The sequence below is a fragment of the Strigops habroptila genome, chromosome 9 (assembly GCF_004027225.2).
Source record: "Strigops habroptila isolate Jane chromosome 9, bStrHab1.2.pri, whole genome shotgun sequence".
NCBI classification, from domain to species: domain Eukaryota; kingdom Metazoa; phylum Chordata; class Aves; order Psittaciformes; family Psittacidae; genus Strigops; species Strigops habroptila.
In genome coordinates this window covers 43,482,562-43,507,439 of record NC_044285.2, presented here as the reverse complement: position 1 = coordinate 43,507,439, position 24,878 = coordinate 43,482,562, and the positions used below count along the sequence as shown (strand labels likewise).

The window sequence follows — 24,878 nt, the reverse complement described above, 5'->3', positions numbered from 1 at the left end:
GCAAAGTTTGTGGGTTGTTTGGTTTCAGTTACAACGTTTTGCATCTCTTCTTAAAGCACTGAGTGCTGTGGACCAGAATCCTCTGTCCCACTTCAGATACAGGCCTGTTAGCTTGATTTTCTTGCCTGTGAAATGCCTGTGGCAGTGATGGCGAAGCAGTGTCTGGTCATTTTGTATTATTCCAGCATGACTTTCCTATAGATCCAGCTCCAGTGGTTGAGGAAGTGATGGCAAAGCAGTATCTGACCATCTTCCATAATTCCAGCATGAGTTTCCTATAGCTCCAGCTATGCCCTGCAAAGCATGGTCCCAGCTGACTGATGGTGGTCCGGGGTGGCTCTAGACCTGTGTGTTGGGAGGCAGGTGAACCCTGTGCAGGGATATGGCCCAGAAGAGAGTTAGAAAGCAGATGTGTAGAAGGAAGCACAAGAGATGTCAACTGCTACAGTGTCACTGTGCGATTTGCAGGGTGTGCGATGGGTGACATTTAAGTGGCTGCAACATGGTTTGTACCTGTGTGCTCCAGTGTAGCAATAAGCAGCAAAAGAAACATGGTTTAAAGCTGGTGTTTTGTCCGTTACTTGTGCCCCCACGTATATTAGAGCAGCAATTCAGCATCTAAAAGCAGCTTCTCGTCTCTCAGCTGTACAAACATGTGACTGATCAGCATCAACCTGCATGGGGCAAGACCAGACATTAATTTCTAACATATTAGTTACTACCAAGAAATTTCTTGTCGTATTGGGAATAGACACAATATGATGTGTTAATATTTTTTAACTATGTATTGACCTTTGAGTAGTCAGCACTTCTGAACTAAATGCTGTAATGCATTAAGTGTTCTGTGTATGGGTTTTGGGTTATTGAGCTCATGGAATAATGAAAGTTGCTAATGACATCAAAAAAAGCCAAACATGACTCCAGAGACTTCTACCACCAAGTCTGCGTGAAAGGTACAGTTAAATACCAAACATCAGAACCTTATCAAATAACCTGAATGCACATGCAGAGCAAAACATTCCTGAGTAGCCTTTCATTTCATACGTTGCAAAACTGAGACCAACTCTTTTAATGAGGGTGATGCAAGGTTGTATTAAATCGGTATTTATTGGTTTACTCTAATGAATGGCATAATATCACCTTGCTCTTTCCTGTCCCTGGTCCCTAAACCCTTTGATAGGCATCTGTTGACGTCTTTGCACATGCATTCCTGTTGGGAATTGGGCTATTGCACAAGCAGCAGTGGCTTTGGTTGTAGCGAGCAGGTCTTGGCTGTGGGGTGGGTGCATGGAAGGACTGTTTCCCCTATGACCAGTCTGGCTTTAATACAGAATCAGCTTTCCCTGCTTGCACCATTGAAGCCCTTTTCCAGCCTGGAGGTACCTGCTACACTTGCTGCTGGTAGATGAGGAGGTGGGAAGGGTGAGAGGTGGGATCTCATGGTTGAAGACAGTTGCGTGATGGTCTAAACTCTGGGCTCTGGGTGGTGTGATGCTAACTGGCCATGCTGGAGCTCCGCTGGCAGTGACTGGGTGGCTGTATCTCTTTCAGCTTGTGACTGCTGGCTGTGAACGTGTTCCTCTTGTGCCCCTGCTTCACACACTCAGGTTTGGGTGTTCATATGGGTGTACTGTCTCTCTTGGATTTATTGGACGGCAGGAGCTGGAAGTAGCTCAGACCAGGGTGGTCTGTGCTCGAGATAGCATGGGGCGGGTGGTGCTTATACACGGCAGCATTTAGTACAGCTTCAGCCTTAGCAGCTGCCTATTTCGTGCTCTTCAGTTCTGAAGTTGTAGGTGATGGATCAGGCTTGTCCTGTCTGTCCTGGCTCAAGTTTCCTGCCCTGGATGTTCTTCCTGCCTCTAGGTCAGGTTTTTCTGAAGTAGAGACTTTCATAACACCTTTCCATCATGTTGTGTGCTGCAAGATTCACTTGAAGCCTGTGAGGAGTCTCCTGGTTCTTGCAGATCCCTTTCCTTTGTGAAGGGCTAGGTTAGGTGTAGATTTGCTTCTTCAAGGTGTTGGTATTCCCTGTGTAATCTGCCAGCCATGCAAAGAGCACCCTGCCTTCTATGAGGAAGGGCTGAGAGAGCTGGGCTGGGGCAGCCTGGAGAAGAGAAGGCTCCTGAAGGGGAGACCTTAGAGCAGCTCCAGTGCCTAAAGGGGCTCCAGGAAACCTGGAGAGGGGCTTTGGACAAGGGCCTGTAGGGACAGGACAAGGGGAATGGCTTTAACCTGCCAGAGGGGAGGTTGAGATGAGCTCTGAGGCAGAAGCTCTTCCCTGTGAGGGTGCTGAGGCGCTGGCACAGGGTGCCCAGAGAAGCTGTGGCTGCCCCATCCCTGGCAGTGTTCAAGGCCAGGTTGGACACAGGGGCTTGGAGCAACCTGCTCTAGTGGAAGGTGTCCCTGCCCGTGGCAGGGGGTTGGAACTGGATGAGCTTTAAGGTCCCTCCTAACACAAACCAGGCTGGGATCCAGCCTGTGCACTACTGACATTTGGGAATCGGTATGGAAGAAATAAAAGAGTGATTGGTTTGACAGGCAGCTGAGGATGTGGGGAGCAGGACAAGTGTCTGAAATGGGTAGCTCTGGATAGGACTGCTGCTGGATGCTCATGTCAATCCATATGGGCCACATGCTTCTAACCAGTCTCCTTGTCTCATTTCCTTCTCTGAAACGCTCACAGCTGTTTCTCCTGCCTCTTCAGTAGGTTTTTGTTCCTGTAGAAGGAGTGACAGCTCACAGATGCTGTGGGAGTCCCTGCTGCAGGGCTGGGAAGAGAGGCTATTACTGTGATCTTCAAAAGAAGATAAGGTGTAGTGTCTCTGCAGGAGGCCTAATCTGTGATGGCTTGAAGTAAGCTTTTTTGTTTAGGTTTGGTTTTTCTTTTTAAAGCTGAAAACAGAGTTTGCTGCCTTATTCACTGTTCTCTCCATCACATACAGCCCTTAGTGATGGAAATGAGAGAGCAGGTAGTTGGTGCTGTCACTTACAGGTGAAACAAGGAAGGAAGAAGTGATGTTGGCCACAAACACGTATATTAAGAGGCATTTAGCATCCGGTCTTGCTGCTGTGCTTATAAAATATGGGTTGAACTTCACAGTGTTGCTTTGAGCTACTTGGTGTAGTGGAAGATGTCCCTGTCTGTGAATGAGCTTCAAGCTCCCTGCCAACCCGAACCAGTCTGGGATTCTATGAAGTCCATGACTGAAATGATAGCAGTGTTTGAGGTTCATCATTGCTGGTTCTCTGCTTAGCCCAGTGCTTGTTCTGCCAACAAGTAATTGCAGACTGCTATAGTGGGGTTTATAATCCAGCCCTGGTCAGGTGAAGAAGGAGCTCCAGAGATGCTGATGCCTGTGTGAGTGTTTCACAGTTTATGGATGGATGGATGTTAAAGGGGCATCTGAAGGTGGTGAGAGAAGCTCTATGTACCCTCTTTTAGACGAATGACCTGCGTAGTGCAAGGAAGGTGGGACTAAAATGGTGAAGTAAATGGCTATGTTGAGTTGGCTTGAATGCCAAGTTGAGGCAGTGCCCATAACAAATAAAACCTACTGGTATGTTTAGGTAGGAGAGCTTGGGTTCATTTAGGGGCTGAGAGCATACAAAACATTTGTGCTCTTAGGGGGCTGGTTGCCTGTTGGCCATAAACCCTAAATAAGCAAAAGTTCTCTTGTTGGCCAATCCTCAGGTTACTTTGGTGGCTCTGCTTTGCCTTTTTCTGCAGTCCCAATGTCACAAAGCAAGCAAGTGTCCCAACGGCTGTTGGATTGGTCTCTGAGATGGGAAACCTTGTAGTGGTATGCCCGTGGCTGGTGACCATTTTCCTGTCTCATCCTCCAGGGGTTTCATGCTGTGCAAGGAGCCACAGGTTGGCTCTTCATGCAATATACTGGGGCTGTGTTCTTGTCAGCGCAGGGTATAAGTGATGCTTTATAAACAGCTGTAGGAAATGGAAAATAAAGTCATTCTGATTTGTGTTCTCAGAGCCCTGTTCTTTAGACCAAAATACACAGGATAAGTCTGGCCCTTCCCTCTATTCAGTTTTCATAGCCTCTTTTGTTTTTAATTTATATCTCTCTTTATTCTAAATTCTTCCCGTCCCCAAAATAGAACAGACATCAGCCTGCAAGCAAAGGTTGCCAGACGTTGGTCTTGTGGGTTACAGTGACTTTTTGGCCTGGTTGGAGACAGCTCCACCCTACGTAGGCTTGGATTAAAAATAGCCTTTCTTTTGGGCAGGCTGAAGGCTACACACCACACGTTCACGTCCTGGTGTGTCTGGGGCTCTGGTAGCCATAGGAAGCTCTTTGGCTATAAAACACCTCAGAAAATGCATTTGCTGCTCATTCATCCAGCAGTGCTGCAGTGACCGGTGTCGGGGAGGTGTAGAGCCAAGCGCCTGACTGCCAGCCACGTAGCTGTTGTAGGTATCGAGTAAAGCTTTAGCCGTGCTGCTTGCAGGACCTGTAGGAGTTGAAAACTGCACTGCAGGCTCTGTAGTCCAGTGACCTGGAAAGAGCCCTTGGTCCATCCTTATTAGCAGAGAGAGTTGGCTGAATGGGAGGAAGGGAGGTACTGCCTAGCAATTGAAGCCACCAGCTTAGCCATAAGCCTCCATGGTTCTTTAGGGCTGGGGTGGGAATAAATGAGCAGAGGAGTGCGATGGGAGGAGGCAGGGAGCTGCCTGTTCCATGACTGTTGATGGCTAGTGTGCTCTGTGGGCCTGGAATGGTTTATGTGACCTTGGTGATCAAATGTCTCCCTGAAATGCCTTTTTCTCCTCAGTTTTTGTAGACTCTGCTTTGGCCTGTTCTGTTTCTGGTTCTTCTACACTAGACTGTAACATAAACTTAATGTGAAATATCGCCTCCCTTGTAAAACCTTTGTAGACAGTGATGAAGGCTGCTAGAAGGATTTTGTTTCTCTCAAAGCCTATGGACAGAGCCTTCAGCCTTTGTCTAACTTGGTTGCATGTTTTTACTTTAGCTGCAAGTCAAGGGGCTATTTGTTCAGATCTCAAGTTCTTAGAGTGGAAAAACTGACTCCTGCACTTAGGGCTTTACTACAGATGGGGGCTTTGCTAGAGGAAACTGAATTTTTCTTAAAAAATGCTGTCTGGGCTGCTTTTAAAAATTGTATAAATAGAGGGATTTAAACAAGGCAACAGGAGCTGCTGCCCACTGCAGGGTCAGCTCAAGACAAGGGGAAACCTGCAAAACACCAATCTGGGGGACAAAAAACCCATGAAGAAGAAAATCAGATACCCTGGGAGATGAAACAGACTGAGTAACTCCAGAAGTGCTGCTGTCCTGTGTTGGGGTTTCCAATAGGAGGTGCTGAAGTGGGCTGTGGTTCAGGGAGACACTGTGTTCTGCAGGAGGTCTCATAGAATCGCAGACTGGTTTGTGTTGGAAGAGACCTTAAAGCTCCTCCAGTTCCAACCCCTGCCATGGGCAGGGACACCTTCCACTAGAGCAGGTTGCTCCAAGCCCCTGTGTCCAACCTGGCCTTGAACACTGCCAGTGTCTCTCTCGTAGTGAGGGGAATTGCTGATCTGCTTCTCCCAGCGTCTCTCCAATGCCACAAGGTAGAAGTGTCCTGCTCTGCTTCCACAAGCAGTAGGACTGAACTTGCTCCCTGTGACACTGCCCTGCAGGGAAGGATAGGGATGGTGAATGAGGTCCCACATGTTCTTGCAGTTGCTGTGCCCGAGCCACTGCAACAGAGCTCTCCGTGTGTCCAGAACAGCGCTAATCAAGTGGAAACTTGACCTCTAGCTCCCCATCCCTGTAACTGGCATTCATATTTTGGGAAGCAATGCTTCAGCTGCTAAACAATGCCTGAAGGATCATAAATCCCAGCTCCTTGTTTACGCTGCCGTCGCAGTCTCCAGCTCCTTCCTGCTCATCAGCCGGGAAGGGGCTGCGGAGCGTTGTTTGGGTTTGGAGCAGGGTTGTGGTTTTGAGATTCCAGGTTGCTGAGTCTCGACACAGGGACAGGCTTGGATGTTCTCCTGCCTCGGAGCCTCTGCAGCAGGACACTATTGAGCAGGCTGATGCTTCAGCCTGTCACTGTTTTCCTTGGGTTTAAACACTGTCTTCTGCTATAGCTGCTGAGCACCTGCAGTGCTGTGGTGATATATACACACACACACATATATCTATATATAGATACTCTATATAAATCCTGTAGTTAAACGTTTCCTTGACCCAGCATAGAACAAGGGGCTCGTCTCCAGCTGGTCACAGAAATAAAGGAAATGAGTTCCAAAACAATTGCAATTAAGCTTTTTCTTCCTGAATTCTGCACAGAACGGTTTGCCTCCAAGAATGGATGAGGGCTTTATTTTAGGGAATCCATAGGGTGTTGTGGGTGTATGTAGAGTTATCCTGGGTACAGTTATGATGGGTATTGTGCAAGCAAACACAGGCCCCTGCTTTTAAGACCTGTGTCTGAGACAGCAGCACTTTGAAGGGGGTCGGCAGGGAACAAATGGAAATTCATTTGCAAATGTGTTTGTGTTTCTCAGTGCTCCTGGAGGTAATAAGTGAGTTTCTCAATCCTCACTTCAGTGGAATTCACCTTTCCATAAGGAGAGAGGGGAAACCGAACTAAAAATATTTTCAATAGTGGACTTAATGTCTGCCCTAAACTTTAGCCTGCTCCTTTCTGCACTCTTTGGCTGAGATCAGGGATAAGCTTTCCTTGGGGACACAGATGGGAGGCTCCAGTGCGATCCTGCCCTTGTTGCCCACCCGTTTGTAATGTTCTTGTTGATCTCATTTCCAGCTGGGCTCTTGCCACTGTTTTGTACAAACCAAATGCTCAAGCAAAGACAGCGCAGTCAGACTTCATGTCAAAAACCTGAACTGACATTGTTCCTGCCCAGATAAGAAGCTGCTGGATGTTACCGTAGCTCTCCGGGATGGATGGTTACGGCAGCATCTAGCCTGCTTTAGTTAGACCCTTGCTGATGGCAAGACCTTTTATGCCTCCTTCCATGCCTCCCTCTTCTCTAAGGGGTATATACCCTTTGTCTGGGTTATATAGGGTTGTTTTAGTTGGTCCCTTTGCTTCCTGTCTTCTGAAGGTCTATATAAAGAGCTCTGTACTAATGGCCTTGAAACCCCGTGGTACACGGGAGGGAAGCCTTTACAACCAGTACTGGTCAATAATTGACTTGACCAATTAAAGCTTTGTGCACTGGGTTGATATCAAGTTGGCACATAGTAAGGTATTGCACTTTCTTTTTTCTATCATGTGTAATGCTCGTATCTACTATTCCTGATCAGCATTTAGACCTCTTTGGTGTAACACGTTGTACACACTGGTGTTATTGCTCCCAGCCATAGATCTTCCCCTCCTACCTGAGCTGCAAAGTTGCTTTGGGTCATCTGTCGACTAACATACCTTGCTTAGGCTTGGCTTTATGTAGGATCTGTAGATGTTTGGTTTTGGCTTTATTTCGTAGGATGAGTTTTGTGTGTTGGTTTTTTTTATTTTATCTTATTTTTTAAATACTTACCGATAAAGCACTAAGCTCTGCAGCAGCGATGGACTTGAGAGTATAAGAAATCTGCAGGAGAGCAAAGACTGGCTTCACAGCATAGAGATCAGTTTGCTGCTAGTAGCTGGTTTTTATGGGCTGGAAAACAGGAAACAGCTTATAATTAACAGTGTAATGAGCTGTGTGGGGAAGATGGAGCTCTGGGGACCTGAAGGCTATGGGTGACAGCTGCAGTGTGTGTATGAGTGGCAGTCCAGCACCACATCAGCTCTCCACACATCTGAAAAGGGAGCTCCTGAAGTTTGCTTCTCAGCACATCCATTCCAGACTGGTTTGTGTTGAAGCGACCTCAAAGCTCATCCAGCTCCACCCCCCTGCCACGGGCAGGGACACCTTCCACTAGAGCAGGTTGCTCCAAGCCCCTGTGTCCAACCTGGCCTTGAACACTGCCAGGGATGGGGCAGCCACAGCTTCTCTGGGCACCCTGTGCCAGCGCCTCAGCACCCTCACAGGGAAGAGCTTCTGCCTAAGAGCTCATCTCAATCTCCCCTCTGGCAGGTTAAAGCCATTCCCCTTGTCCTGTCCCTACAGGCCCTCGTCCAAAGCCCATCTCCAGCTTTCTTGTTTTATGTGTGTCCCTCTCCCTCAAAAAAAATCAGAGAAAAAAGAAAATAAAAGCAGAAAGTTCTAATAAACCTGCTTTTCTGAAACAGAAATGAATTCCAGTTCCCTGGAATATCCCAGTGAGTTGAATCCTACAGATTTCTGTTGGGGTCTGAGACAAAAAGAGCAGTTAAGGGAGAAAGCCAACAAATGCAGGCATGAGCTAAATACCAGGAAAAGCTTCAGGGTCCCTTGAGATGAGATTCTGGACTAGTTCAACACAGCTGAATTTCTAGGCCCACTTGCATAACATGATGAGCCACGTGCTGAAATCTTCTGCCTCCAGCATCTGGCAGGACATTCCGATGAGTACCAGTGGCTCCTCAAAGATCCTCCTAGGCTGGGATGGGTGTATGGGATGCTGCCAAGGTTGGTCTGTGACTCTACCTGCTTTGCCTTGATTCCCCAGCACCAAAACCTTCCTGATGGTGGGAAGAGGCCTGCAGGTGGGTTATGGGGGGCTGAAGAACCACCCAGTGACAGTGTCCCACAGCCACCCCACCAGCCAGGAACGGTTTGCAGCAGACTGGTCCGGACAGTTGGCTAAACGTCTATTTGCTGGTTGGAGCAGCAGTGGTATAACCCTTTCCTGTGTATAGGTGAAAGACAGCAACTCTGGGCAACTAGACCTTGATGTGGCTTAGGCAATCCCCTGCTCAGCTGGAGAAGATGCTCCAGATGACACTTTGCCTTAAGTCACTACTCAAGAAAATAGTATTTTATACTAGAATTGCACTACTGCAGAACACAAATGACTGTTTGCCTGAGATTTCTGCACAGAGGAGCTGTTCTGATCCATTTTCTGGCAACATCCAGTTTTGACACATTTACAACTGAGATGTATAAAGCATCCATGTGGACTGCATCTTCATGGAATAAACTTCAGATTCGTTTGCAAAAACTGCAGTTTAATAGAAACGTAGCTCTTTGCACTAAGGTCTTTTGGCATGCAGAAAAAGAGAAGTTTTAAGAGACACCAAAAAACAATCTTATGACTAGTTTGGCTGATGGGCAGACCTGACAGTTGAAGTGAAAGCTGGAATCGTATGTTTGTGCTTGCTGGACCCTCCTGCCACTCCAGTGCCACCCTTTCTCCAGTGGCTTAGTCTGTGATGTGGCTGAGCTGGTCTAACTGGGATGCCGTGCTCTGCCCCTCCTTCCCTGTGCTGATGTCCATTTGGCCCAAAACTGAGCTGGAATGCTGAGGAGGAGTATGGGGAGGGACAGGGTGGCCTGTGGATGGCAGCCTGCTGTGATGCCAGCCCTACTTGGGTCAGCTTCTCTGTGCATGCTTCCGTCTTCATTAGCCTTCACCTCATGCTGCTGTCATCACCCAAAGGACAGTGTTTTCTTTGGGATGTGATAGGTGCAAGGTGCACTTCACAGTGGTTTAGGTGGAGCTGCAAAACTGGATTAAAGACAGTTTCAGCTCCAAGTTCCTCCCAGAGGCCTCTCTTTGTCTCACCAAAGACGTAGCAGAAAGGATGGCAAAGTGCCTCAGAAGTGCTGGTGTTCTGCTGAGACCTGCCAATGGGACGTACTGGAGCAGATCCCAGTGGTACCCAAACCCAGCAACATCTTTGGCTTGGCCCTGGGCAGTGCAGCACATCTGGCCACTTGTTTTCCAGTGAAAGTGCAGGAAGGGATCCCAGGTCAGCTCGAGATTGTCTTTTCCTTTACGGAAAACCCCACCCCACAGCCGAGTCCCTCTTGCTCATGGTCTCAAGGGAATAACTTGTTCATTTTTCCCCCACATCGCCCCTCTCCACACCCACCTTTTGTGTCTTTTGAATTCAATCAACTGGGTGACTCAGTACTAAATATAAAGCCGCTTCCGGCATCATCTGCCTGTGGCTCATTTCCTGGAGCTGACATCAGTAGAGCCTCCGATTTCCTTATGAAATACCAAGGCATGAGATGTCCTTTGCAGGGTGTTCTGGCCATACCCGCTGACTTCCTTGGTGCTGCAGGGCTCCCTGCTCTGAGCTGTCCATAGCCACGCTGTTCACTGCTAAGCTGGAGCTCAAGCGAAGTCCTCGGATCTGTTTTGCACTGCAGAATCCTCCTCTGGTTTGCAACGTGTTTTCAATCAAGGCGAACTTTCCATCCCTGCTGCATATGCAAGGGTTTTATTAAATAAGCATGAGCCTGATGGATGTCTTGCTTTCTTCCTGATGACAGGCTCACTGAAAGAGCAGCTCAGGAAGCTTTTAGGGGGGGAAATTAGCAAAGATGGGTTGGGTTTTTTTTGCTTTATAAGGACTGATAAATTGAGGAGTTAAAGCCAAATGCTTGCTCTTTAGTTGTCAAATCCTTCCAGAGCTGTTTACATTGGTGCAATGTTTGCTGCAGTTGGTTGCAACTGAAGGTGAAGGCAAGAAGTGCATAGAGCCTCAGTTTGTATCACAAAGCACCGGGGAGTGTGCTTCTTTCCATTGGTGCATAATGTCATTAAAGTCTTTATCTTTGAAAGAGAATGTGGACAGAACTGGATGGGGGGAGTGTCTGGCACATGGCAAATGGTCACGGATCCCAGGCCAAAATGAATGGTGGCTGGCCACTCAGCTTTGCTCTCTAGAGCCCTGGCTTAAAGTGTGGTGTTGTCTTTATGGTTAGATTACCTGGCTTCTCTTCCACCTGGTTATTATTTTGGCCCTGTCTTCTCCAGTGCAGCTGGCTCTATTCCAGCAAACAGCTTGTTTTAGGCAGGAGCTACAGGTGCTTGCTGGCAAAATCCTTCCCAAAAATCCCCGGGGGCTGGTGTAGCATTCCCAGGGACTTGTGCATCGTCATGATTTTCATTAGTTGTCTTGTACAGCTTCCCATATTAGCATGGCATCTCTTGACATTGCCAACTAGAGTTGGAGTGGGCAGGAAAGCAATGGTTTGGGTTGGAAGAGACCTCAAAGCTCATCCAGTTCCAACTCCTGCCACGGGCAGGGACACCTTCCACTAGAGCAGGTTGCTCCAAGCCCCTCTGTCCAACCTGGCCTTGAACACTGCCAGGGATGGGGCAGCCACAGCTTCTCTGGGCACCCTGTGCCAGCACCCTCACAGGGAAGAGCTTCTGCCTCAGAGCTCATCTCAATCTCCCCTCTGGCAGGTTAAAGCCATTCCCCTTGTCCTGTCCCTACAGGCCCTTGTCCAAAGCCCCTCTCCAGGTTTCTTGTAGGCAAGATCTTGAATGTGCTCCCTTCCTCCCCCAGAGCTTTGCCAAAGGGTCTATTCTTGAGGGCCAGTGGTGAGAGCAGAGGGCCAGGGTGACTCCTGGATTGACCCTCTGCTTCCTTGTCACCTGGAAGTCAGAGGAAAGCAGTGGCTGCCGCTCCCTCCACCACCGTTGAGTAATCTCTGGAGGGCAAATACGTATCAGTGGCCTCCCAGCGAAACTTGGCAGCTGGGGCCGGGGAGGAGACGTGTCCTTGCGCAAGGATGTGCTGGAGGGATCCTGTTGGTGCCGCAAGTCCTCCTTGTGCGCACACCTCCATCCCGTACTCCCTCTGCAGTGTCACCTGAGCAGAGTCACTCCTGAGCACCTCGAGCATCTTGTGCTTCCCTAAAAGGCTTTCGGGAAGGGGAAGGCACGCTGCTGTACTGCCTTGAGCATAAAACTTCCTATTTTGGAAGCACGGGGAGCGGTGCGTGCCCAGCTGCGCTGGAGGAAGTGGGCTGGGAGTGCCGGGGAGCGCTGGTTCTGCCATCACCACACCCTGGTCTCGGGGCATGACGCAGCCGTGAGTGGTGCTGGCACCACCGAGCTGCTATTTTAGGCTTGAGTGTAATTGCAGGTTGGACCGACAGGGCTGGGTTCGGAGCGTTGGCAGAGGAGAGGGCTCTGAAAGCGGTGGAAAAACTGGCTATTGTGGAGCCTTGGCAGATGTGGACATGGGCGTTACACATGGCAGTTGGACCTCTCGTGGTGGAGCCACTGAGGATCTGTGCTGACTGAGGGCAGTGGGTAGCAATGCCCTTTCCCGTCCCAGCAGAGGGAATGGGAATCGCACCCTGTAGGATGCGTTACCTGTAAAAAACGGAGTAAGTAGAGGTGTGGGCTGGTGGCTTTTAGGTGTCTGCCTCTGTGGCATCTGCCACCGGCATATGCTGCTTTCTATCCCAGCAACATGGATGCCAGGCACAAGGACAGGAGGTTTTTGTCTTTTCCTTCCCAAAAGCAGGCATTGCTCCTGCGATGGCTCTGCCATTGGTAGAAGTCACACAACCCAGTCTGGGAGCTGGGTTTGGCTTGCTGTCCCCGGGACCTGCCAAGCCCCAAAGCCTCAGCACTTCCCAAACCTGACAGGGAGAATTTACACTGTGCAGTGTGCTCACACATGGAGCGAGGTGTGGAGGGACTAAACTTCCTGAAACAAGTTTCCCCCGTTTTGGTGTGTTTGCCCCACGATGTGGTGGGCTGGGTGCAGTCACTAGGTTGGAGCCAGGGGCGATGCTGAAGCTGGTTGTTGCTGAAGGTCAGGGTTCGAGTCACTCTCCCCTAAGCCCTGTGTGATGCACAGGCAGCCTGACCGTGGTGGAGTGCAAGAGTGTTTTTCAAGCCAACGTCTTTCCTTTTAAGTTGCAGCTGCATTTCTGGGCATAAAAATGTCTATTTTGGTTCCCATTATTTTTACCCTCCCAAGGAAGCTGTCAGGTTGTGGCTTTGGGGTTGGGTTTTGGGCTCCTTCTTTTTATACCTCCTTTAAAACTTTACAGCTGGAAGCCAAATTTTCAGGTGCTACCCAAGAAATGGGACCAGGCAGTGACTCATCGTCCTGCCTGGCAGCACTTTTAAACAGAAACAACCAAAAATGACCCTGTTGGTTTAGTATTTTGAATTTTTAGAAGAGTCACGGGTTCTTCAAATTCTTTACTAATTCGAGCATTAGTAAGTGATGTCCTTTCGCTCCAGCTATGGGAGGGTTCGAACATGATGGGCTTCACAGGAATGGAAATTTCTGAAATGGGTGATGATGGTTTGGAAATCCCACTTAACCTTTCTGGTGACTGATTCCACTCCTGTGCGTTGCATCAGCAACAACACAGAACATCATGTTTCTGTTGCTTGTGTCCTCCTGGTTAGTAGCAGATGTCTGTCCTGGTTTCAGTGAGAGCAGACAGGGAGGAATCGCTGAGGTAATGAAATGAATTACAGTATGGACCAGCTCTGAACTCTGTATTTACCACCCATCCAGACCACTTTTTTTGGTTTCTTTTGGAGCCACTGTGGTGTGAAATAGCAGGCAGCATCCTCCCTCAGTGTGGACTGGGGCCAAATAGGTCTGGATCTGCGTTGTTCTGTCTGTGAGCTTCTGTTGGTTTTAAAGACATCCATAAAATAAGTACATAAAATACAAGCTCCATGTCACTGTTTGACTGGACAAACTGAGAGCCAGCAAAGCAAACTGCACTGAATTTAAACCATTAAAGGTGAAAGAGTTCTTTTTGTTTAATAAATAACTAAAAATCAGTTTGCTTACCTAAAAGCTTTATATCTTTCTGGCTCCTGCTCCCAAGTGCCCAGCACTAAAGGCACAGCAGCAGTTGGAGCATCCCGCACCCGAGCAGCCTGTCCCTCAGCCTTTCCAACGCCTCTTTCCGTGCCATGACCGCATCTCTTCCGTGGCTCTGGGGAAGCGACCTCCCATCTGCGGGGCGGGGATGCAGGGAGGAATGCTGGCTGTCCGGATCCGCGCCGCGGCTGGGACACGCTTCAGCCCGGCCGACGGACCGATTCCGGTGAGGAGCAGAGGTAAGGGTGCTCCTGGGATGCTGCCGCTCGGGGTCCTGGCTGCAGGGATGCGAGCACATGGCAGACATCACCCTGCAGTGACTTGTTTTACTTTGATTCGTCTCCACAAAACATCTACTGCTGGAGTGGATCAAGGGGAATAGCTGGAGGCAGAATGAAAAGATCAATTTTGGGTTTTAATGCATTTTAGATTTGGGATTTATCTGTGCACCTGAGTGAGCCGCACATGCAAACAGGGCAGCAGTGAGTGCCGTGACTGACTTTACATCACCGGGTTGTGAATGTCTCGGGAGAGGACTGAGGGTGTTGCCTTCCCAGAAACCTCGGTCTCGGCACATCTTAATCCCGTCTCGGTCTGCAGCAGCCTTTTCAAAAGCAGAACTGCTCAAACTCGCATGTTTGGAGTGTTAAATATTTAAAGCTTTGCCTTGCAGAAAGCATGAGGAGCTCTGAGTGCTCTTGGGGAATTGGCTGTGGCAGCTCCCCAAGTTTTGGGGGTCTTTTGCCTAGAGAGGCTGTGCTTCCAAGTGCTGCTCCGGTGGGAATGGCATCTGGCATCACAGCCTGGCAGGGTTTTGTTTCCGAAGTGAGGAACTTGCTTGCTGTGTTTTGTGGTGGAGGCTGGCTGTGCTCGGTGCTGGAAGCCAGCACAGACCCTTTCCAAATGCTTTAGCAGTCGCTACTAGCCCAAACACTTACGTACCAACTGCTTTTAAGTATTGAACTGAAAAGCTGATTTTTTTGTGCTGAAAAACTTAGACTTAACATGCCTGGAAACCCGTAAAACACATCTAGTGTGGCTGCTTCGTGTCCTGATTTTGTTTATACTGAACGTGTTGCTCTGAGGTTTTGCTTAGTTATATTTTACTCTTACCCTGCTTTTATTCTGCAAAACATCTGGCTGAGATGAGTTCACAGATGAGTTCCACAGCTGGAGGACTCTCACACCCTCCTGAAGTTTGGAGTAGCAATGAGGTGGTGTGCTGTTTATGGTGCACACGTCTCCTTAACCACTACATCTGTCCTAGGGGTACTGGGCATTGGCAGAGCTGCTAAACCAGGGGAGGAGGAGGAGGAGGTGGCAAAGCAGCTTGAAGGGACCCAACGAGAACTTGTGTGGATGCTGGATGCATCTTGGAGATCCTGCCGGGCCTCAAAACCAGTAATTAGGGTATGTTTTGCAGAGACTATGAATGGTTGTTCACAGTCCAAGAGCCACAGAGCAGAGCTTGCCACTGCTTCCCTTTGCTCCCTATGGCTCTTCCCCAAAGGAAGTTAGATTATAGAGAAGCGTGGGGAGCACCCTGCTGTTGGAGTGAATGTGATGACACTATCACGGCAGCCTCCTGGGAGGCAAAGACAGCAGATCTCCTGCTCTTCTAGCTCTTTCACATTAATCTTTGAGATTAATGTTTCTGCTTTTGTCAAGGTAGATGGGATCTGAGCCATCTTCTCTAGAGAAAGTAAATGTTGAAGTTACAGATTGGTTTTATACTTCTAGAAGCTGTGAGGACACCTATGCAGTGACACTGATGTATTGCACTACTGATGCTTGCCTCCTCTGAATCAAATTATTTTGACTTCTTTTCCTTTGCCCGGGTGCTTTCTGAACAAGATTACAGGCAGCAGGGGAAGGATGGAAAAAGGTTTTTCTTCTTTTATCACTAGGTTTTTCTAGTAAGAGAACAGTTACTGAAATTCATGGTTTCTAAGAGACTTTTAGAACATAATTGCAATGTGTAGAGCAGGGTTTGCAGTTTCTAGTGGTTTGTTTCTTATTTAAGATGATGTACATTGGCATATGCTCCATCCCTGGCAGTGTCCAAGGCCAGGTTGGACACAGCGGCTTGGAGTAACCTGCTCTAGTGGAAGGTGTCCCTGCCCGTGGCAGGGGTTGGAACTGGGTGAGCCTTAAGGTCCCTTCCACACAAACCAGTCTGAATCTCTAATGCAGTTCAATGGATGTTTATCATCGGGTCAGCAGCTGCCTGGCTGCTGTGATATCATAGAACCGTAGAATCCAAGGATGGGGCAGCCACAGCTTCTCTGGGCACCCTGTGCCAGCGCCTCAGCACCCTCACAGGGAAGAGCTTCTGCCTCAGAGCTCATCTTAGTCTCCCTCCTGTCAGTTTAGATCCCTTTAGGTATTGGAAGGCTGTTACAAGGTCTCCCCTGAGCCCTGGCTGTCCCATTTCAGGCCTGATCTGCTCACCTTCAAACTGATAAACTGCAGAATCGTTTCACCACGGCTGTACCTGTTAAAGGGTTGCACAGAACCCACCCTGCCAAACTGAACTTCTGAGACTCACTGTTGTCCAGCTCTCCAGGGATCGCACCATCACGCTGGGGGTTTGGCTTGCAGGAGCTTGTTTGCTGGCACTGAATAGGCAGTGACTGTGCTGTGATTTAATTTAGGGATCTCGCTGATTCCCCTGCCTGGGCAGGAGGGAAGGTTACGAGACTGAGTAATGCTGCTTTGCTTTATCTCTTTTAGCCCGGTGATCCTCACCCCTCCTTGCTTATGCAGGTGGGGAACACGGCTTTCCCACCGTCACTCTGAGAGTCCTGTCATACAGTGAGGGATGCCTTATGCTGAGTTTTGCAGTGGGTGGCAAGAGGTGGGTCCTTTCTTGAAGTCATTTATGGTTAAGGTACTCAATAAGCAGTAGGAAGTGTTTAATGCTGCTTTTATTTGGGGAACTGTGCAAGAGTAAGAATTACTATCAGCATAAGAATTTCCTGAGAGGCCAGCATGAGTTTTCTGTGCCTGAGCCAGGAATTTACATTAAGCCTTCCAAGTCTCAGTCCATTAGCTGACATCTGACCCCTGCCCCCCCTCCTGCCCCTTTTACCTCATTGCACTTAGGTTTAAATTATCTATGAAGGTTACTTGCTTTTGCAAGTTCCAGGCAGGATGAGTGCTCAGCTCTTCCTTTCCTGAGAGGTCTTGAAAGGCTCACCTGGTTCATGTTGGACTAATGAGTTAATCGGGAATTTTGCTGTTCTGTTTCCACTAATGTGAGCAAACTACTGCAAAAGTGAGATAAATCTAGCAGGTTATGGTCTCGAGTGTGCTTTCATCCTGCAGTACTTGCTCTGCTAAAAGTGTGCCAAAATGCAACATTTAGGAGAAGTATTTTGCAAAGAGGCTTTTAAGGACCAATTCATTGGTGCCTCAAGCAATGTTTTACCTGGTCTCTACTGTGCCCTGCAGATTGTAAGTACTCCGTAGATACATGGCATAGAGTTGGAGCAGCAAGGTGGGCACAGCAAGCTGTGTCTGCAGGTGATGAGGATGTGTGAGTGCAGCAGCAAGGTCTAGCAGGCAACTGCTCTCCTTGAAAACCGGCACTGCCCCTGCTTTGACCCTCTATCCACTCCCCTCGGCCCTCGTCATCCACATCAGGAGTGTTCAGAGAAGAATGTAGATCTGCAGCAAGCTTTCCATGCTTTCCCTTGCATTTGAGTCTCAAACCAGTTTTATGTTTCTGCCAGTTCAGCCTCCTGATAGTAAATGCTGGGTCATGATGGCAAGCAAGCATCCATCTGCTCTGCTCCAGGATTGCATGTCACTGCCTAATGTGCATCAGAGGCAGCTCTGGCTCATATTCCTTCAGGGCTGCATGGGGATCATAGAGTCATGGAATGGTTTGGTTTGGAAGGGACCTTAAAGCTCATCCAGTGAGTTGTGTACTCAAATCCCTACAGATTTCTGTGTCATATCCCCAGCTTTCAGTATTCTGGAGGCTGCTCTTAAGGTGGAGGCTTTCCTGGGCCTTTAGCAGGGGGCTGATCCCTGTTTGATGCTGCGAGCAGGTTTGAAGCTGGTCTTAGGTTTTCTGTGGGTACCAGCTCCAGCTTGGTTCTGGGTCCTGAACACTTTGACCATTTTCTGGTCCACCTCCTTGGCTGTACAGGGGTGTCAGAGGCATGTGAATTGGCTGATGGGTCAGCAGTTGTTTTTAGTAAGGGTTTAAGATTATTGAAGCTAGTGAATCAGATTCTGTCTTGAAGGGAGAGAAAACACTTTGAGCAGCATGCAAAAAGTGAAGGATCAGCTTGTCCTGGCTGTCCATGGATGTTGGGGCAGTGGTTAAAGTCTGAGCAGAAGGCATAGGAGAACTGTTTTGCTGCCATTCCCATACCATGGAGTGACCCTACCCCTGTGCAGCCCAGATCCCTGCTGGGCATCTCCCCAAGTGCTGCTTAGAAGAACCTCTGGCAACATTCTGCACAGGTCTAGCTTGGAGGAATTTGGTTTTTAACCTGGAGGAAGGTGCATGTCCAGAGGTGGACACCCCATAAAGGCATGCCTCCCAATCCAGAGGGAGCGGCTGGCAAGCCAAGTGCAGTGACTAATTCCAGTGTGTGCCTCTGCTCTTGATGGATTTGACAGGTTTTTCCCCCGCAGCAGCAGAGTTGTGTAACAACAGGAGCGAAGTCTCACAGTCTGCTCCCAGGTGACAATAAGCATAGCAGGGAGCTGGTCTCTCCCAGCATGACAGCTTCAGGGATTTGGAAGGATATAAAGCAAAACCCATTCATGGGACTATTGCCAATATACAGGTGCTGCAAAAACCCAGCGGCTGGAGGTCATCTTTTGGTGGGATTGGGAAGAACTGAGCTACAAAGTGCCTGTGCAGTGGCAGTTGCTATCTGCAGTCCTGTGTCCTTTCCCTGTGATCCACCACAGGGCTCTGTACGAGCTGCTGGGCTACACAGACAGCATGGACCAGTCAAAGTGTGTACTCTGTGGGTAAAGGCAGTAGCTTGAGGAAGCTGGAGGACTGGGAGGTGTGAGCCAGTAAATTCAAGCAGCAAGACAAGCTTAAAGACATCCAGTATTAAAGTTGAATGTGTGTGTGGTTGGTCCTGGGCCTGTTGGGATGAGTTGACTGATGCTGTGCATGGATGGGGAAAGCTGGATTAATAATAAAAGAAAGCTGGGTTTGGGTGACTGCTTTTGAGGCATTCCAGCCCAGAGCTCTTCAATAGTTAAAGCACTGCAGACCTTGAGAGCAGAGCTGTAGTTTCATCGGTGTTGACCCTGATGTGCATGGGGTAGCGAAAGCTTGGTTGAAGGAAAAAGCCACAGATGAGAGATGCAGCTCCTCAGCCAAGCCTTGCACTGTGAAGAAATACCTGCTCAAAGCTTCACGTGCCCCTTTCCTCCTGAGACAGGGGAAACAGCTACCTGAGGAGACAGGAACCCCTGTTTTGTGTCCATGAGAACCATGTTCATGCAAAGAGCAACAGCAAAGATATTGCTGGGGGGACAGAGGTTTGCGGCAGTGTCACGCTGTTGGTGAGGAGTTGGACATTCTCTGTGAATGGGGTAGCATCTCCTACTCATTGCTCTTATCAGGATGACCCCCATTGCCATGGAAAGATGAAAGTGTGGTGAAAGTCTAGTTTCAGCCTGTGCATGGTGACTGGATGGATGGCAATTGCCAAATCCAAGTTTCTGTGCTTCCCACAGCCTGGTGTTTGCTAATAACCAACCTGTGGGCACTGTCTGGGAGGAACCTGATAAGCAAAACATTGCTTGAAATACACAAACTGATTTATGAGCAGGAGAGGATGGATTGCATGATAAGTTTTCATTTACAAGCCATCCATCCCTAAACTTCCCAGTCTCCCCCCAAAGCAGTGGTATATGTTTATCTTGGAGGACTCATCAGACCAAGTCTGTGCACTGCAAGCTTTCACTTCCTCTTGTTGCTGTCAAGAGAGGACGAGGGGAATGGCTTTAACCTGCCAGAAGGGAGACTGAGATGAGCTCTGAGGCAGAAGCTCTTCCCTGTGAGGGTGCTGAGGCGCTGGCACAGGGTGCCCAGAGAAGCTGTGGCTGCCCCATCCCTGGCAGTGTTCAAGGCCAGGTTGGACACAGGGGCTTGGAGCAACCTGCTCTAGTGGAAGGTGTCCCTGCCCGTGGCAGGGGGCTGGAGCTGGATGAGCTTTAAGGTCCCTTCAACCCAAACCAGTCTGGGATTACATGATCTTGCCAAAGGAGCTTGGGGGTGAATGGGGTAAGGCAAGCCGGGGAGTGCAGAACAGGGAAGAAGAGGGAGGACGGGGTGATCCTCAGGAAGCCTGGGGATGAATCACCAGGATTCTCTCCAAATCAGCTTCAAATCAGCCAGGCTGCATCAGTGCCATGTGCCGCCAGCCCCGGGGGCTCTGCCGCCTGCTGGGACTCGGTGTCTACCACCAGACTGCTCCGTGCTGGGTCTGTGGCCAGGGGTACGCGAGTTCTGAGGTGTTTTAATGAGCTGATGCTGAGTGACTTGTGTTCTCCTGTCTGGAGCCTTCCGCATGGAGAGGCAGCAACCCGCAGGTTCCTGTGCAGAGCGGAGCGCGCAGGGGCTGAGTCACTCCTGCTCCAGCCCAGGCCCAGCTCGCTCCTGGCTCTTTGCTCGAGTGGAAAAAGGACATATTAATGCCTTTTCCTTGACACTTTCATGTGCATCTGCGTTTGCATAAACACCTTGGTGTTGTTAATCAGTCATTTGTAGAGATATTAAAGCAGGGTGGGTCTGGGAAGGACGGAGCAGCTCGGTTTTAAAATGAACATGGAGCTGCTAAGAAAGCAAATCCTTCTATTTGGATCAGCAGCAAATTCCTGTTCTGTTTCTGTTGGAAGTGTTCAAGTGGCTGTTGGGAAATATTTGGTTGCCATGTGCTTTCAAAATGGGACTAATCCTCCAGCTTTCAAGGAGATGTGCAAGTGCCCGAATACACATACACACCCCCTCGTGCTTTAAAAGGTAATTTAAAAGCAGGCTGTGTTGATGTAAGTTTAAATTGAAGTGGAAAGGCCGTGAATTACTAAAACATGAAAGGAGAATTTATTTTTAGAGTAAAGGTATGTTTTGCTGATGAAGCACAGGGAGTTTGTGGGTAATTGTAGATATTCATAATATTCAATGTGAGCCTGGTTTAGTCTCAGAATTCAAGATGGTTGTAATTATATCCTAAATAGTCATAAAGAAATGTCTCCAAATTCCATCCACATCTCTTAGAAATTTGACAAATATCAGGAGCAGTGTTTAAATCTAGATATAAGAATTATTTAAATGTACTTTATAATGTTGGAGCAAGTATCATAGACATTTGGCAGAAGTTCTTCCCTGTGAGGGTGCTGAGGCGCTGGCACAGGGTGCCCAGAGAAGCTGTGGCTGCCCCATCCCTGGCAGTGTTCAAGGCCAGGTTGGACACAGGGGCTTGGAGCAACCTGCTCTAGTGGAAGGTGTCCCTGCCCGTGGCAGGGGTTGGAACTGGATGAGCTTTAAGGTCCCTTCAACCCAAACCAGTCTGACTCTGTGATGTTTCACTGATCCTCTGTGCAGGATGCAGCTCCCAGGACTCATCTCCTTGGGAAAGAGTCTTGGGACTTTTTCTGTGGGTTTGAGTGTTGTTAAGTTGCTGTCTGAGAACCCAAGTGCTCAGATTACCTCCAGGCATCCTTCTGGTGATGGTCCCACTGAAGGTGGGTTCCAGCTGTGAAAACACAGATGCTGGGGCAGCTCCATCTGTCTTGTCTGTATTGCAGCTCTGCCTGGGGAGCAAATAAACTAACCCCAGTTTGATGACTGCTCTGTGTTTAGAAGCTATAAAACTTGTTTGCACAGAAACTTTATACATCCACTCTCTGGGAAGGCAGTTGATCCTGGAAAACCTGAGATGCACTTGAAGCAGTTCTCATCTGCAGCACGAAGTGAAGGCTGCAGGGAGGGAGGGTTGGAGCGGTGTGATCTTTATGGTCCCTTCCAACCAAACCAGTCTGGGATTCTGTGACACAAACAGGCTGCAGTGTCTGTCTGAAGACGCTCTTCTCTGGAGCATCTTTAGTCCATCCATGTGTTATGGAGCTGCCTCTGGTTTTCTTCTGTGGAGTGAGGGGTGAAGGCAGGAGCAAAAGGGATCTGGTGCAGGAATTGCTTTCTTATACACTCTGCTTCTGTGTGTGTTGACTGATGATAGCCCATCTGTCATCAGGGTGTAAAATGGGTGTGGGATTACCAGCTCACTTCTGTCTCCTCTTTTCCCCTTGCTCTCACTTCCTCCCTCTAAAATGGGTCTGCACTGGTGGGGGGTACCTTTACATTTAAGTTTGAAGGCATTACCTCTTGTCCTGTCACTACAGGCTCTTCATCAGGGACTGTAGGGACAGGACAAGGGGAATGGCTTTAACCTGCCAGAGGGGAGATTGAGATGAGCTCTGAGGCAGAAGTTCTTCCCTGTGAGGGTGCTGAGGCACTGGCACAGGGTGCCCAGAGAAGCTGTGGCTGCCCCATCCCTGGCAGTGTTCAAGGCCAGGTTGGACACAGGGGCTTGGAGCAACCTGCTCTAGTGGAAGGTGTCCCTGCCCGTGGCAGGGGGTTGGAACTGGATGAGCTTTAAGGTCCCTTCAGCCCAAACCAGGCTGCAATTCTATGTGTGCAGAGCAACATAGCCCATACAATAAATACACAAAGCTAAATATTAAGAAGGCTAACGGGATTTCTGACTTGGTAAGGAATGCATTTCCCATTCTCTGAGGTCCCCAGCTACAGTTTGTCTCTGGCTGTCATTGCATGCCCTGGCAGGGGCTTTGCTCATGTGGAAGTGAATGTGCTGTGGTGAGGCGTGAGCAGCGTGGTGCTGTGTCCCCACAAAGGCAGCTGATGTGTGATCCCTCTGCCAGTGTGATAAAAGGGCTTTTTATATCCAGGAAGACAAAGCCTCTTGTTTAACAACGCAACTGTGAATGGAAAAACACGGGCCTGAATGCCCCAGACTCAGCTATTAAAAGCAAACAAACACACACAAACCCCCACACAACAAAAACTGAAGAGCTCCTCCGCCCTGCAGCCCACTGTGCAGTGTTGGGTGTAATATGTCTCCATTGCAAAATAACTCCTTGAAACTCCTTTGGGGGCTCAGTAGTCTCAGTCAGCTTGTACCTTTGTGGCCCACTAAACTTCTTATATGCTGTTTTGTTCTATCTTTGCATACTTTCCCCTTCCCAGGCAGCTCTCACAAGGTCAGGACTCTGCTTTTCCTCTGTTGGTTCAAACTCTCCCTCTCTGCTCTCAAGCAGAGAAACAGAGAGGGAAGAAGTGGTATGAAAACTGAAAGGTGAACCTGCTTTATAGACTTACTGACTGAGCTGAACAGCATCGGGGCTGGAAGGGAGGTATTTTTTAAGTGAAGACCCCCCCCCCGCCCCCCAACAACTGCAGGATATATCCAGAGTGTGGCATTTCCATGATGAAGTCAAACAGAGCAGCTTTTTTAACAGCTCTCAGCTTATGGTGGTGTTCGCTGCTTGTTTTGGTGTACAAGATGTGGTGGCCTGGGTATGCAGCACAACGGGCAGCACCGCACACAGCGTTCTGCATCCTGCGAGGACCAAGGTAACGTTTCCTTGGGCAACTAGCTTAACTTGTGATCATGGAACCCCAGCCTGGTTTGTGTTGAAGGGACCTTAAAGCTCATCCAGTTCCAATCCCTGCCGTGGGCAGGGACACCTTCAACTAGAGCAGGGTGCTCCAAGCCCCTGTGTCCAACCTGGCCTTGAACACTGCCAGGGATGGGGCAGCCACAGCTTCTCTGGGCAGCCTGTGCCAGCGCCTCAGCACCCTCACAGGGAAGAATTTCTTTCTTGTGTCTAACCTAAATCTCCCTTGTTTAAGTTTAAACCCATCACCCCTCGTCCTATTGCTACAGTCCCCAACGAGGAGTCCCTGTCCAGCATCTTTGTTGGCCCCTTCAGATACTGGGAGCTGCTCTAAGGTCTCCCCTTCAGGAGCCTTCTCTTCTCCAGGCTGCCCCAGCCCAGCTCTCTCAGCCTGGCTCCAGAGCAGAGCTGCTCCAGCCCTCGCAGCAGCTCTATGGCCTCTTCTGGACTTGCTCCAACAGCTCCACGTCCCTCTTGTGCTGCTGCCCCAGAGCTGGATCAGGACTGCAAGGGGGGTCTCCCTAGAGTGCAGCAGAGGGGCAGGATCCCCTCCCTGAGCTGCTGCTCACGCTCTGGGGGTGCAGCCCAGCACACGGGGGGGGTTCTGGGCTCAAGCGCACACTGAAGCTGGGTCATGGGGAACAGTAGAAAAAAATTACTGTGGTGTCTTTTTCTTTCTCCTTTCCTGTCAGCCTGATGCAGCTTCACCACGATTCCTCCCCTGCCCCGTTCCTGCAGCACAAGCCAAGGGATGGATTTGGCTGTCTTGCTGTTGGTGTCTTGTGCTGATGTTATCCTGCCCGCTGGCAGCTCTGCAGATACTGGGAGGTGGGGTCTGATGTTCTTCCCGTCATGTCCCTGCAGTGATGCAACTTATTGTTGACTTTCTCCACTGTGAGCACCCACCTGAGCCGCTTTCCCAGGCTGCCACCCTGCCCATCGCTCCCTCTGTAACCTCCTGCTTTCCAGTCTGACTGTCTCAGACAGCTGCAGGCAAACCTGTGTTCTGAAGCTAACAAGTGCTTGTGAAGGTGGCTGGGGGCCTCAGACAAAAAGGGTTGCCCATCAGAGCACAGGCATTTGTGAAACAGCTTCTTGTTGCTTGAGCAGCCCATGGGGGTTCCTGCCTCCTGCCAGGCTGTAAACCTGAGCTCACCCTCATCCTTACAAAGGAGGAGGCAGCTGGGCCTGTTCTCATAGGCAGAGGAGGAACCTTTTATTTTTCACCTTAGAGCAGTTGTAGCTGACAAAGGTGGAGCTGGAAAATCTGGGGATGCAAGTCGCATTTGAAGTCGCACTGAGCGTGCCTGGATCCCCAGTTTTAAGGCCCCTGAGCTGCAGCTAGCATGGGTGCTAGAACATGCTGATCAGTGCCTGCCTCTTTGTTTGTGCACAGAGATTGCCCTATTTGTGTTGATCCATCCATCACTGATCTCTTGTGGTTGTATTGGCCAAAGTGCCCACGGGACATGGGATGCTGCTGTCACGAATGTCATGGGAAGGGGATGTGGGCA

General features: G+C 49.4%; 1 protein-coding gene across 2 annotated transcripts in view; it reads left to right on the top strand.

The window, feature by feature from the left end:
- The window catches only part of PLS3 (plastin 3), a 49,552-nt gene that overhangs the window by 2,748 nt on the left and 21,926 nt on the right, over window positions 1-24,878 (top strand). Inside the window, exon 1 of one of the 2 annotated variants that reach the window (XM_030498411.1) lies at window positions 13,904-13,922. The exons of the other annotated variant lie outside the window; for it this stretch is intronic. The gene's annotated coding sequence lies outside the window, so the exon portion shown is untranslated. Of the gene's footprint in view, window positions 1-13,903; window positions 13,923-24,878 lie in introns of those variants that run through there. 2 annotated transcript variants of the gene reach the window in all.